We start from the raw sequence: 16,479 nt of genomic DNA, 5'->3' as shown, positions 1-16,479 counted from the left end.
GCGGCTGCTGGCTGATATTGTTAGGCTGGGGGGCTCCCCATAACGTGGAGCGCCCCATCCTGAGAATACCAGCCTTCAGCCGTATGGCTTTATCTCGCTGGTTTTAAAATTGGGGGGGACCGCACGCCGTTTTTTTTAATTATTTAATTATTTATTTCACTGCACAGTATAGACACGCCCACCGGCTGCTGTGATTGGGTGCAGTGTGACACCTGTCACTCAGCGTTTGGGCGTGTCTCACTGTAACCAATCATAGGCGCCGGTGGGCGGGGAAAGCAGGGAATACGAGATTGTTTAATGGGCGGCCGGCTTTTTCAAAACAGTAAAAGCCGCCGGAGCAGTGTGAACGCCGTGCAGCGCCGGGGATCGGGGATCGGTGAGTATGAGAGAGGGCTGCTCAATTCACTTACTCAGGAGTTTAGCGGTCACCGGTGAGTCCTTCACAGGTGACCGCTAATCAGGGCGCGACACAGACAGAGCCGCAGCATGACAATGAAGTCGGGGGAAGTTAACCCGAGTTCATTCTGACAGTGCGGCTCTGTCTGTGTCTGCTGTCATCTGCCATTCAGCTCTGCTACATGGCTGTCTGTGTCTGCTGTCAGCGGCCATGTAGCAGAGCTGAATGGCAGATGACATAGTAAAAACGCATCCCTACACATTACACACGCTTGGCAAGTCAATAAATAAAAAAAAAAGGGGTGCCCAATGCATACGTCACAGAACACATGATCTAAAGGATCGCACATAAAATTGATCAATTTAACATAGACTACTAACGCACGTGTGACAGCAAATGAACGACCTACGTGCAATCTCATTCAATCGCATATGCAACCTGGGCGTGTCACATCGCATACGAGATCGCACACCTAATTGTAAGGTGTAAAGCTGGCTTAACTCGTTCCTGTTCCCTTCTTTCTAATTTTTCCCTCTTTTGACTCAGAGGTGGAGAACTTTGAGGTGTGATGTTAGGTGGTATGGATGATGTTGCTACTTGTAACTGCTTTTCCAAGTTGAGTAGGTCTAGAGTGCGAGCGACTCTTTGTGATAAACTTTCAAGAGAACTTGCAAAAGTATCACGCTAGGTACAGGGTTGTATCAAGCGAATGGCGAAAGGGAAGGAAACCCTGTGTCTAGGAAGGGGAAGATGGTGACCCCTGACCAAACCTAATGCTGGTCCCTGGGGTCCCTCACCACCCTAGATAGGATCCGCACCAATGTGTCGAGTCAGATACCTGACCCTAGGTATCCCTAGTGCTGGGCCCTAAATAGGGAACAGATGAGATGAGCTCTTAGTCATCCCCACTAAACACTATAGAAGACACAAGGAGGACACATGGGGGGGAAATGCATGAACTACTTATCTACAGATGACTCATGTAGAAGTTCAGCAAAGTTTCAACAACAATACCACAGAGGGGTACAAGCCACCTGCTTGCAACCAGACCTAGAATTAACTGAATAATATCACCAGCACAAGTCTAGGGAAGATGAGAGTATTTAAGCACAAAGGGAATACTGATAATTAGCAGCTGGACTGAAGGACTCCCCTGGGTCCTAAAAGGGAAGAGATGAAAACCCAGCAGGAAAGCTACCTAGAACAATGAATACTAACAGCAGAAACAATAGAAAGTCAGGGAGCATATTGCGCAACCCAACATTGTGACCTTCTGTTGCCAGAAACCACATGACTGTCTGTCAGCCGTGATGGTAAGCTCCGAACACAGATGTATATTATACTGCAAGTCTCCTCATAGTGGGAAATGCATCACTGATAGCATGATGTTTATAGAACTCAAGCAGTAGGAGGTTTGCTGTATACATCACATAGGAGTCATCACGAATACTGTATATACAACACATAGGAGACACCAAGACTGCTGTATACATCTCACAGAATACACCGAAACTGCTGTATATACCTGTCATATAGGAGACACCAACAGTTCTGTACATACATCACATAGGAGACACTGACACTGCTGTATATACACCTATGTAACCTTCCATTCAATCAGAATACTGAGTGAAAAACATAAGTGACTAAGTTATTCAGTAAAAAACTAAATTTTATTATATTTTTTAAAACACTAGTACATCACGTAGACAGATATACACTGTGTGCAGCATTATTAGGCAAATAAGCTGTGATCACGATACTTTTTATACATGTCGTCCTACTCCAAGCTGTATAGGCTGAGAGCCAACTACCAATTAAGTAAATCAGGTGATGTGCCTCTCTGTAATGAGGAGGGGTGCGGTGTAGTTGTCACGGGCGGGGGTGCAGACCACGTCAGGGGGGCTACTCAAGGCGCTCGGATCCGGGATCGTGGCTGCGGCTCGAGTGGCGACCGGATCCGGGGCTCGTGCAGCAGCCCGCTGTCCACAATAATAATAAAAGGGGATATTTACAGGGGAAAAGTCTGTCAGTGACGCCACCCGTGGGTCGCGGTGATGGCTGGTAGCACCGCCGCTGCCTTGGTATGGGGCACCCGGGGCTGTACGGGGCTGGAGTGGAGCAGCAAGATGGTATCCCCTCCACGGGTAGGGGAAATCCTGCGGAGCGTGTTCTGCAGGGCAGGACCGGGTGATAGTGGTGTGCTCACAGTTCCAGAGAACTCCACACAGAGTTCAATGGTAAACCAAATTGCCAGTGGCCGGTGACCTCTGGTGGGTGTATTCAGGTCCAACACCCTGTACAGCAAACAGGGGTCCCTTCCTCCTGCACTTAAAGTTTGTGTTCGTGGTTTGACTACTCCGCTTGGAACGGGGAAGTCCACTACCGGTGATTCTATGTGTTGGGAGCTGTGATCCGCAAGATCTGACCCTTGGGATTTCTGTAGGTGGTTGCGGACGCCCTATCCCCCGCGTTGGGCTTCCGTCTCGCTCTCTAGGCTTACTGGTGGAACAAGGCCTGAAACCTTGTCCCCGGCTGGCTAATTGACAAGGGGCTTGAAGCTGTCCTCGCCCTAGGGTCAGGCACCCTGACTGTGCACGACCTCCGGACCGGATTCCCGCTGTCGGCACCGGCGGGCTACAACCCTGCCCCGGTCCACTTTAGGTCTCCCGCGACTGGATCTCCGTCGCCTGTGGTCCTGTTTGCCGCTTGCCACCTAGTCCGTAGTCCGGTAGTCCAGGGGCCCCAACCCCTGACTCCGCTGTCACTCCACACTCCTCTCACTTCCTCTGTCAAACTCCAACTCCTGTCTGACCCAGACTTCAACTCCAACTCTTGTGTTCCCTCCCCTGACACCTCAGGACCCCCAGATGGGCGTTCCCATCCACCTGGTCCTGCCCACTGGTGTGTCCCTATTGTCATGGGGGTGGTGACTAGACTTTGCTGGCTGGTGTCATGTACCATGGGTGTGGGTTTGTGTTGGTATGCCAAGGAGGATGGAGTCCTTCACCTGGTAGATTTGTGCAGCCTCTGTGACAGCCTGGTTTTGCCTGGACGTCACACTATGACATCAACACCCTATATAAGGCGTGCTTCATTATTAGGCAACTTCCTTTCCTTTGGCAAAATGGGTCAAAAGAGAGATTTGACAGGCTCTGAAAAGTTCCAAATTGTGAGCTGTCTTGCAGAGGGATGCAGCAGTCTTGAAATTGCCAAACTTTTGAAGCGCGATCATCGAACAATCAAGCGTTTCATGGCAAATAGCCAACAGGGTCGCAAGAAGCGTGTTGGGCAAAAAAGGCGCAAAATAACTGCCCATGAACTGAGGAAAATCAAGCGTGAAGCTGCCAAGATGCCATTTGCCACCAGTTTGGCCATATTTCATATCTGCAACGTTACTGGAGTATCAAAAAGCACAAGGTGTGCCATACTCAGGGACATGGCCAAGGTAAGGAAGGCTGAAAACCACCACCTCTGACCAAGAAACGTAAGATAAAACATCAAGACTGGGCCAAGAAATATCTTAAGGCTATGTATGTGCGCACTTTGCATTGAGGTAGTTGCAGTTCTAAAGGCATCCTCTGGCAGAAATTGTCTTAGTCAAATTTGGTTTTGACCACAAAAACGCTATAAATACGCTTGCGTTTTTACCGTGTTTTAGCCGCGTTTTTACCACGATTTACACGCTTTTTCATTGCTTAAAGTCAGATGCGTTTTGAATACAAATACACTGCTAAATAAAGTTTAAACATTCAAACACTGAAAAAAACGGAAAAAAATTATAACAAATATCATGAATAAAATCATACACAAAATAGCTAATTTTATTAAAATTATAACTGTGTTATATATTTATGCCTAAAATAATGTTGTTATGGATTTTCATTAATTTAATTGTCGGACTATGTGCGCGTGTAAAGGGACATATCATGCCATCAATATAAAGTCAAAAACGCATGCATTTATTTTGTCAAAAAAGCATGTAAAACGCTAGGATTTTGATGTAGAATGCGTTTTGAAAGTTCTCATTGACTCTAATGTTGGCAAAACGCTACCAAAATGGCAAAAAAATTGACATGTTGCTTCTTTAACCGCAGGTATTTTGACAAAATTTCTGCATCAAAACCACAGCGTTTTAAACAGCATAGTGCGCACAAGAAATCCCTATTTGCCATAGACTTTGCTTGAAAAATCAAAACACATGCTTTTTTGCATTAAAACCCTGCAGTTGAAAATGCTGCGGAAACGCATTAAAAAACGCAAAGTGCGCACATAGCCTTAGACTTATTTTTCAAAGGTTTTATGGACTGATGAAATGAAAGTGACTCTTGATGGGCAGATGGATGGGCCAGAGGCTGGATCAGTAAAGGGCAGAGAGCTCCACTCCGACTCAGACGCCAGCAAGGTGGAGGTGGGTACTGGTATGGGCTGGTATCATGAAAGATGAACTTGTGAGACCTTTTCGGGTTGAGGATGGAGTGAAGCTCAACTCCCAGACCTACTGCCAGTTTCTGGAAGACAACTTCTTCAAGCAGTGGTACAGGAAGAAGTCGGTATCGTTCAAGAAAAACATGATTTTCATGCAGGACAATGCTCCATCACATGCATCCAACTACTCCACAGCGTAGCTGGCCAGTAAAAGTCTAAAAGATGAAAAAATAATGACATGGCCTCTTTGTTCACCTGATCTGAACCCCATAGAGAACCTGTGTTCCCTCATAAAATGTGAGATCTACAGGGAGGGAAAACAGTCCACCTCTGGGAACAGTGTCTGGAGGCTGTGGTGGCTGCTGCACGCAATGTTGATCGTAAACAGATCAAGCAACTGACAGCATCTATGAATGGTCGGCTGCTGAGTGTCATCATAAAGAAAGGGGGCTATATTGGTCACTCATTTTTTGGGGGTTTTGTTTTTGCATGTCAGAAATGTTTATTTCTAAATTTTGTGCAGTTATATTGGTTTACCTGGTGAAAATAAACAAGTGAGATGGGAATAGATTTGGTTTTTATTAAGTTGCCTAATAATTCTGCACAGTAATAGTTACCTGCACAAACAGATCTCCTCGTAAGATAGCCAAATCTAAAAAAAAAAAAAACACTCCAACTTCCAAAAATATTAAGCTTTGATGTTTATGAGTCTTTTGGATTGATTAAGAACAGAGTTGTTGATCAATAATAAAATTTTTTTTCTAAAATACAACTTGCCTAATAATTCTGCACACGGTGTACACATCGGGGACACGGACTAACACAGAATATCAAAACAGGTAAGCTACATGCATGTAAATTATTCTATGCAGCTATAAACCTGTGTGAACAATTATATTATATAGGCAGGAGCCAGGAGCATCTATTACAAAGGAATACCAAGATCAACACCAAACAAATGCACCAGTCACTAAGTAGTGAAATACATAAAGAGCAAAAAACGTATTACCCCTCCTAGGATGGAGGTTCTTGTCTCGTTATTTGCACTTATCCCTTATCCTGTGATTCTCATTGTGGCACATTGGTTTTGTTGATGTTTTTAGCTGATGTTCAGGCATAATTTCTTTTTATTGCTAGATTTAAAAAAAAAAAAAAAAAAAAAAAAATAAAAAAAAAATTTAAATAAATAAATTAAAAAATCCATCACACTCATTGATAACCGGTCCCATGTGTAGTGCGGGATGCAGCAGACTCCATGATAGAAGGCGGATGGGCTGCAGGTGCTGAATACTGATGACCAACCACTCCCATCATCCACGCAGGGCACATGTCTAGTATTACAGACGCACGCAGATGATGCTCATATATTGACCTAGTATTTTTCATCTTTGCAGGGTGCAGCGGGTCCTGAAATGATCTTGTGGTGATTGGGGTCTCTGTCCCTGAGGGGGAACTTATACAGAACTAACCAGCCGCCTGATCTAATAGTATGGGCGTCACTAATAGGCTGCACGGTGCACTACACATATCTGTGCAACCAACAAGCATGGAGGATGCGTGGGGGAGTGTGGGGAGCCCAGGGCCAACCAGGGGGATTCACCTGTTCCCTGTGGGTCAGTCCAGCCTGGAATTCAGGTTGATCAGTGTTTTCACCTGTTCTGTCTCTGGCTTTTATCAGGAGCCCCTGCGTCTGGCAGTATGTCAGCACTGTGCCTGGGTGTTGGTGAGTGTGGCGGGTTTATTCTTTGATTTGGGATTTCATCTACTTTTCAGTGAATTGTAATGAAGCCATCATGCTTCCAGCAGGAGTCAAGTAATCTTTGTATTTCTTTTGATGCAGTACTGTCATACGACCACCAGGTGGCGCCTAATACTGTGACAGTCTGAGAATGGACGGTGGAGTCTTCTTCAACTGTGGGACTCCAGAACATTCAGACTATGTTCACACCTTCTGTTTTTGATGCATTGTTTAGAAAGAAAAAAAAATAAATTATTTTTATATATATATATATATATATATAAATATATAATTTTTTTTATTTATTTATTTTATGCAACTTAAAGGCTGCTTTTTTACAGGACCAGCAAAAAAAAGAGATCCCAGAAATCTGCATACAATTTCATTTTTTTGTTTTTTCCCTCACTGAAATGGAAAACTGCCGCGTTTTTGAAAGAAGCAGAATGTAAATTTTTTTTTTTTTTTTTTTTTGCAGCTTTTTTTTCACCATTGACAGCAATTAGAGTAAAAATGCAACTGTTTTTTTTTGCTGTGTTTTTTTGGTGAATGAAACTAAATTTATTTAAACATACTGCAAACAAATGACGCACAAAACACAAAGCCAAAAATGCAGCAAAACCTACTTTTTGAAAGCAGATTTTTCTTTTACTGCCAAGAGAGCAGGTTTTGTTGCTGAAAGAACTGCAGCAAAAAAAGCAAGGTGTGAACAAAGCCTAATCTCCACCGAAGATGTGAAGCGTCAGGTGAGAGGAGAGGTGTGCGAAGAATTCTGACATGTGACGCCAAGGACGGGAGGAATATCACTTCTAGAAGTGTCCTCTGTACCTAACTCTGTATCTAATCCTATCATGTGTGATACTGTCTGCTGAGCTGTGTATCTAATCCTATCATGTGTGATACTGTCCGCTGAGCTGTGTATCTAATCCTGTCCTGTGTGATACTGTCTGCTGAGCTGTGTATCTAATCCTGTCCTGTTTGATACTGTCTGCTGAGCTGTGTATCTAATCCTGTCCTGTGTGATACTGTCTGCTGAGCTGTGTATCTAATCCTGTACCTGTGTGATACTGTCTGCTGAGCTGTGTATCTAATCCTGTACCTGTGTGATACTGTCTGCTGAGCTGTGTATCTAATCCTGTACCTGTGTGATACTGTCTGCTGAGCTGTGTATCTAATCCTGTACCTGTGTGATACTGTCTGCTGAGCTGTGTATCTAATCCTGTACCTGTGTGATACTGTGAATTGCAGATGAGGGCTGTGAGGTCCTTACATCAGGAGGTCACTGGATGTCGTCAGACATGATTCAATCTTTATCTGATGTAAATCTTCTGGACAGTTGCGCTACCTCTGATGAGGTCACAGACCACGGTACAATGTGGGAGCACCATATGGCAGCACACGGTGTGATATTGTCCTGTATGGCCATGTGCAGCAGTACAGACTCAGGGGAGTGATCTGAACGTTGATCGCAGACAATCGCTTATAGTGCAACTCCCTAATGCAGCGATTTCGAGCCTGTGGCTCTGCAACTAATGTAAACTACAACTCCTAGCATGTCCCTACCACAGCCCTAAAGGGGGCTTTACACGGTAGCGATATCGCTAGCAATTTGTAGCGATAGCGAGCGTGTAAGTACCCGCCCCCGTCGCGCATGCGATTGTTTGTGATCGCTGCCGTAGCGAACATTATCGCTACGGCAGCGTCACACATACCTGGTCGGTGTCGTCGCTGTGACTGCCGAACAATCCCTCCTTCAAGGGGGAGTGACGTTCGGCATCACAGTGATGGCCGGCCGCTTAGTGACGTTGCGGTGACAATCAAAGCGGAGGGGCGGAGATGAGCAGGATGTAACATCCCGCCCACCTCCTTCCTTCCTCATTGCGGCCGGCGGAAGGTAAGGAGACGTTCCTCGCTCCTGCGGTGTCACACATAGCGATGTGTGCTGCCGCATGAGCGATGAACCACCTGGATAAACAACCCTTACCGATTTTTGAGTTTGGGACGACCTCTCCATGGTGAACGATTTTCACCATTTATGAGGTCGCTTAAGGTCGCTGGTCAGTGTCACACGCTGCGATATCGTTAATGACGCCGGATATGCGTCACTAACAACGTGACCCCGACGACCAAACATTAACGATATCGTAGCGTGTAAAGCCCCCTTAACACTTGTAGGTTTGTTGGAGATTATTCCTCCTTGTGCTGTGATATTTTGATATCAGATTATGAAGGGTTAATCTGAGCGTTATATAATCTGGGCTCCGGGAGGGTTGGAAAATGATATTCTGCATTCCAGAAGGAGCAGGAAACACCTCATTTTACAGGGAACGTGATGTCCTTGCTGTGAGTGATCAGCTGCCAGTGATTTATCAGTGGTAAATACAATGACTGCGGCATGCTGAGACTTGTAGTGCAGCAGGGAAAGAAAAGTTGTTTACTACATGCACAAAGCCAACAGTGTGTGCACATGGTGAGTATTTGGTTGCAGAAATTTTTGCATCTATTGGTAGGAAAACGCAACGTAAAAAATGTGCGTTATGTGGTTTTCTCGTTGTTTTCATTGGTCAAAAATGCTGAAAGAATTGACACTGCAGATTATTTTCTGCAACAAATCTGCAAGGAAAAAAATGCACAAAATTTCAGGATTCTCATTGACTATGCTGACATAAGGATTTGCATGCAGTTTTATGAGAAAACTGCACAAAAAATGCATTAAAAAATGCAATAAAAATGTAGTGTGTGCACACATTGCTCCCATATCTTCTACCATGTGACACACACACACACACACACACACACACACACACACACACACACACACACACACACACCACCTGCCTTGTGATGTCACTCGCGCCACACCTGCCTTGTGATGTCACTCACGCCACACCTGCCTTGTGATGTCACATGCACCACACCTGCCTTGTGATGTCACATGCACCACACCTGCCTTGTGATGTCACATGCGCCACACCTGCCTTGTGATGTCACTCACGCCACACCTGCCTTGTGATGTCACTCACGCACCACACCTGCCTTGTGATGTCACTCACGCACCACACCTGCCTTGTGATGTCACTCACGCACCACACCTGCCTTGTGATGTGACACCCTCCTTGCCATGTGATGTCACTCACGCCACACCTGCCTTGTGATGTCACTCACGCCACACCTGCCTTGTGATGTCACTCACGCACCACACCTGCCTTGTGATGTCACTAACGCACCACACCTGCCTTGTGATGTCACTCACGCACCACACCTGCCTTGTGATGTCACTCACGCACCACACCTGCCTTGTGATGTCACTCACGCACCACATCTGCCTTGTGATGTCACTCACGCACCACATCTGCCTTGTGATGTCACTCACGCACCACACCTGCCTTGTGATGTCACTCACGCACCACACCTGCCTTGTGATGTCACTCACGCACCACACCTGCCTTGTGATGTCACTCACGCACCACACCTGCCTTGTGATGTCACTCACGCACCACACCTGCCTTGTGATGTGACACCCTCCTTGCCATGTGATGTCACTCACGCCAAACCTGCCTTGTGATGTCACTCACGCACCACACCTGCCTTGTGATGTCACTCACGCACCACACCTGCCTTGTGATGTCACTCACGCACCACATCTGCCTTGTGATGTCACTCACGCACCACACCTGCCTTGTGATGTCACTCACGCACCACACCTGCCTTGTGATGTCACTCACGCACCACACCTGCCTTGTGATGTCACTCACGCACCCTCCCTGCCTTGTGATGTCACTCACGCACCACACCTGCCTTGTGATGTAATACATACAAACATTGTGATGCCAGATCAGGTATCACAGACACTACTAGAGTCTAGGGCCCAGTGCCCACACTGTGTAGTTTTGATGCGTATTTTCAGCTATCTGCATGTCCATTGTGAAGCCAGCAAAGTCTGAGAATTCAGAAGTGCTCTACCTACGTTGCTTATTTTTCCCTTGAGCATTTGGTGCAGAAAAAAAGAAATGTGCACCAAATACACAAAGGGAAAAATAAGCAACGTAGGTACAGCCCTTCTGAATTCTCATAGACTTTGCTGGCTTCACAATGGACATGCAGATTTCTGAATCTGCGTCAAAATCCGCATCAAAATTCGCAGCGTGGGCACAGGGCCTAAAGGGGAAGCTTTTCTCCTTACATAGACTTATAACAGTGAGGACTGTGGGGGGAAAAAAGCGCAATAGGGTCTTATCCACAAAACTGGAAAGTTAATAAAAGGTAAAAAACTCGCCTATAGTTGTGCCAGTCACAACCCCTATAAACGAATGTATCCAACGGTTTAGCAGCTGCAGCCCCAGGTGTAGTACCGTAATTTAAAGTTTGGAAGGAGATGGGTTGTAATGCTGCGCTATGCACCACCCCAGAAATAGAAATGATTAAAGGGAACCTGTCACCACTTTTTCGGCCTATAAGCTGCGGCCACCACCACCGGGCTCTTATATACCGTATTCTAACATGCTGTGTATAAGAGCCCAGATCGGGGGTATAACATAAAAAACACTTTATAATACCCACCTAACGGTCATGCGATTGGCCTTATGGGCGTCTCCGTTCTCCGGTGCCGCCTCTTTCGGCCATCTTCGTCCTCCTTCTTCTCTAGCCGCGGTGCATGACGGGTCTGACGTCATCCACACTCACCAGTATTCAGGTCCTGAGCAGGGCAGATCAAATGATTGTAGTGCGCCTCCGCAGGACCGACGAGTGTGTATGACGTAGACGTAGTCATCATGCACACAAGCTTCAGAAAGAGGACGAAGATGGCCGAAAGAGCAGGCGCCGCCACCGGAGAACGGAGATGCCCATATGGCCAACTGCACGACCATTAGGTAAGTATTAGGCTATGTGCGCACTAGAAATGTGAAGTTTCTCAAGAAAATTTCTTGAGAAACTTCTGCCAGTGAAAGATTTACGGACCTGCGGAAAAAATCCGCACCAAATCCGCATGCGTTTTTGCCGCGGATTTGCCGCAGGTTTGTCCCTGCAATAAATAATAAAGATAATCGATAGACAGATAATGGATAGAGGGAAAGATGGATAGATGAATAGATAGATAGAGGGATAGATGGATAGATAGATAGATGAATAGATAGATAGAGGGATAGATGGATAGATAGATAGATAGATAGATGAATAGATAGATGGAGGGATAGATAGATGAATAGATAGATAGAGGGATAGATAGATGAATAGATAGATGGAGGGATAGATAGATGAATAGATAGATAGAGGGATAGATGGATAGATAGATGGAGGGATAGATAGATAGAGGGCTAGATAGATAGATAGATAGATGAGAAAAACCTATATAATGTTCCACCTCCCTGCATTTTCTAAGCTGGCACCCTCTAGTGACTTTCATGTGGCACTTAGGCTACTTTCACACCTCCGGTTTTTGCTATGCGGCACAATCCGGCACTTTGCATGAAAATCGCAACCGGTTTTTTTTGCTGCCGGTTGCGATTTTCCTGCATAGACTTTAATTAGTGCCGCATGGCCTTGCGTTCCGTCCGGTTTTTGCCGCATGCGGCAGATGTAGCCGATGCGGCGGCCGGATGGAACGTTGCCTGGCACGTTTTTTCGTGCGGCAAAAAAAACCGCATCGCGCCGCATTCGGCCGATGCGGCGCATTTTTCAATGCATGCCTATGGCGGCCGGATGCGGCGCGATGCGGCAATAACCGCATCCGGCCGCCGCATGCGGTTTTTGCCACTGCGCATGCTCAGTAGCATGCCGCAAGCGGCAAAAACCGGACTGGCCGCACAGGAAAAACTTATGCAAAGGATGCGGTGTTTTCACCGCATCCGTTGCATAGCTTAAACAGCCGGATTGAGCCGCAGAGCTCAAGCCGGATGTGTGAAAGTAGCCTAAAGGGTGCTTAGCCTTGTATTTAGCCATAAAATAAATAAATAATTAAAAAAAAATGACGTGAGGTCCCCCCATTTTTTGTAGCCAGCTAGGGTAAAGCAGACGGCTGCAGCCTGCAGACCACCGCTGGCAGCTTCACCTTGGCTGATAATCCAAAACAGTGGGCACCCCACGCTGTTATTTTAAATTATATAAATAATTTAAAACAAAAAACGTGGAGTCCCCCCCCATATTGGATCACCAGCCAAGGTAAAGCGGACAGCTGGGGTCTGATATTCTCAGACTAGGGAGGTCCACTGTTATTGGACACTCCCCAGCCTAAAAATAGCAGGCCGCAGCCGCCCCAGAAGTGGCGCATCCATTAGACGTGCCAATCCTGGCGCTTTGCCCCAGCTCATCCCGCGCCCTGGTGCGTTGGCAAACGGGGTAATATATGGGGTTGATGCCAGATGTGTAATGTCACCTGGCATCAAGCCCTGGGGTTGGTGAGGTCAGGCGTCTATCAGATACCCGACATCACCAACCCAGTCAGTAATAATTAAAAAATAGACAACAAAAAAAGTTTTATTTGAAAAAACACTCCCCAAAACATTCCCTCTTTAACCAATTTATTGAAAAGAGCACAATCAATTCCACGTCCGGCGTAATCCAATAAGGGGGGGGGGGACACGGCGATCCATACCATAGTCGCTGTCCCAGTCAATGAAAAACAGAATGTTCCCCATTGGCTGGGAGAGCAATGCAGTGACCTGAGCTAACATCAATAGGTCAGCTCAGGTCACTGCAGGGGATGACGAGCGCTGCCATCAGGAGCATAGATGAGATCATTACCTTCTGTGATCATCTCCTGTACTGCTGACGTCAGCGCTGTCACTGACTTATCGCGAGAGCCCGTGACGTCACTGCTAGTGACAGTCTCGGGCCGCTCGCGAGACGGGCCTAGACAGCAGTGACCGCGGTGACGTCAGGAGGCAGGAGATCGTCACAGCAGGTAATGATCTCACCTCCTGACAGCAGCGATCGTCATCCCCGCGGCTCCCAGCACTGCAGGATGTCAGTGTCTGCCTGCGCTGCCGCGTGACAAGCTGCTGACACTGCGGGCAGACACTGACACTGCAGTGCAGGCAGCCGCAAGGCCGGAGCAGGACACACACTGCACGGGCACCTGGAGGTCGCACGGAAGCGCTTCTGTGCGGCGTCCAGGGAGTGTGACGTGTGTTTACTCTGCTCCTCTTCCTGTCATTATGACATCGCTTCCTGCAAAACCGCAGGCAGCGATGGGCATTACCGCAGGTAAATCGCGGCTATTCCGGTGGTATACCGCACATCATTGCTACCTGCGGAATACCCCCGGAATACCGCAGGTACCTGCGGAAATTAATGGACATGCACATTTTCTCAAGAAATTTTCTTGAGAAAAATCCGCACAGTGCGCACAACTATTTTTTTTTCTCATTGAATTTCATGGGAAATGTCTGCACAAAGATTGCAGACATTTCTCAAGAAATTTCCGGGGCAAATCCGCGGGTAAATCCGCGGGAAAAACGGTCTAGTGCGCACATAGCCTTATAAAGCGTTTTTTATGTTCTCACAGTGGCCTGGGCTCTTATATACTGCATTCTAACATACTGTATATAAGAGCCCACCGGTGGTGGCCGCAGCTTATAGGCCAAAAACGTAGTGGCAGGTAACTTTAATGTCTCTTAATTTCATGCACAGGTCTATGCGTTTCAGGAGTACTCAGCTCCCATCATCAGGACATCAGGCAAAAGAACATCAAATCTGAGATTTGATGTTCATTTGTCTGATGTCCTGATGAAGGGAGCTCAGTACTCCTGAAACGCATAGACCTGTGCAGGAAATAAAAAGACATTAATCCTTTCTATTTCTGGAGTGGTGAATAGCGTGGCATTACAACCAGTCTCCTTGAGACTGACACACCATTCCAGCATGCCAGTGAGGAGACTTTAAGTCGCAATGCTCCTCTGGGAAATAGGCAAATTGTCCCTTCAGGGAGGAAGAAGACGAACTCTGGTGCCACCTATTTGCGGTAGCAATCCTAAAATTTAAAAGTGACCCTTTAACGAGTTTTGTCGTATGACTTGAGAACTCACTAGACACATGAGAGCTGGATCCTGACTGTGTGTACAGTTTTTGCATTATTGTCTATGACTGGATCTCATTCTATAACCCCTATGTCTCTCGCTCATTGCTGCCCCTACAGTAATCCATGTGTAGTCATTAGTCAGTATGTGGTCACTGTTTATTGCTAGCTCCATTACTGTTGATATCACATCACCTTATGAAATGTGGAATTTTCACAATCCTCTGCAGGGGTCACTTACTAAAACCGCACCATCCAGTATGGTGAATTGTAATGTGTGCTCAGATTGCACCATCTCTATGTATACAGTCTGGGGTTATACTTACCCATAGCCCAGGCCCTGGCGCTCCACTTACAAGCTTCCTGCCTCCATAAAATTTCCTTTTATTGTGCATAGAGGTTTATCTGAATAAGCAGAGCTGCAGTGTAAAGCATAGGGAGGTTTTCAGACTACCTTAGTCTCTAGTCGACAATGCAGCTAAGCTGGAGTCACTGACCACAGTAGGAAAACCACGAGTTCTGAGAGTTGATGCATGTTCACTAATACATATTTGCAACAAATCCATAACATATCAATGCTCACACAATTGAGGATTTGTTCCACTGTATTAATCTAGATAGAAACACGGTGGCTCAGTGGTTAGCATTGTAATCTATACAGGGCACAGCGGTGACTCAGTGGTTAGCACTGTACTATATATAGGGCACAACGGTGGCTCAGTAGTTAGCACTGTACTATATATAGGGCACGACGATGGATCAGTGGTTAGCATTGTAATCTATACAGGGTACAGCGGTGACTCAGTGGTTAGCACTGCCCTATATATAGGACACCAGCGGCTCAGTGGTTAGCACTGTACTATATATAGGGCACCATGGTGGTTCAGTGATTAGCACTGTACTATATATATATATATATCTATCTATCTCATGGCACCACGGTGACTCAGTGGTTAGCACTGTACTATATATAGGGCACCACAGTGGCTCAGTGGTTAGCACTGTACTATATATAGGGCACCACAGTGGCTCAGTGGTTAGCACTGTACTATATATAGGGCACCACAGTGGCTCAGTGGTTAGCACTGTACTATATATAGGGCACCACAGTGGCTCAGTGGTTAGCACTGTACTATATATAGGGCACCACAGTGGCTCAGTGGTTAGCACTGTACTATATATAGGGCACCACAGTGGCTCAGTGGTTAGCACTGCAATCTATACAGGGCACCACGGTGACTCAGTGGTTAGCACTGTACTATATATAGAGCACGACTGTGGCTCAGTGGTAAGCACTGTACTATATATAGTGCACGATGGTGGCTCAGTGGTAAGCACTGTACTATATATAGGTCATGACGGTGGCTCAGTTTGTTAGAGCTGGGGTCCTTGGTTCAAATCCCACCACAGACAACATCTGCAAGCAGTTTGTATGTTCTCCCTGTGTTTGTGTGGGATTCCTCCGGGTTCCCCGGTTTCCTCCCACACTCCAAAGACTTACTGATAGGGAATTTAGATTGGCAACACTGTCCCCATTGGGGCTCACAATGTATGTAAAGCGCTGCAGAATTAATGGTGCTATATATAAGTGAATAAATATTATCACAGCACTAATGTAATCTGCTGATGGGGTAAGAGTTTTGACTTTGCACATTTAAAGTAAAATACTATAATATTATGGAAATGTCCTTTAATTCTATAATATTTTAGTGACTGACACATCCTATAAGGACATAGCATAAACATTCATTGCATGATTCGGACAGATCTGTGCTACCCCAGATGTAGCAGAGCTGAGCTCATTATTTACAATGCTTAGGGATGCAGTCCCATGTAAAAGCCGCTCAGCTACATCTGCATGTGTGGTGTGTTGCTGCAGATGATCCCCCATCACATGCCTGCAGC

The sequence above is a fragment of the Anomaloglossus baeobatrachus genome, chromosome 8 (assembly GCF_048569485.1).
Source record: "Anomaloglossus baeobatrachus isolate aAnoBae1 chromosome 8, aAnoBae1.hap1, whole genome shotgun sequence".
Classification (NCBI taxonomy): domain Eukaryota; kingdom Metazoa; phylum Chordata; class Amphibia; order Anura; family Aromobatidae; genus Anomaloglossus; species Anomaloglossus baeobatrachus.
Note: the sequence above shows the minus strand (reverse complement) of the source record.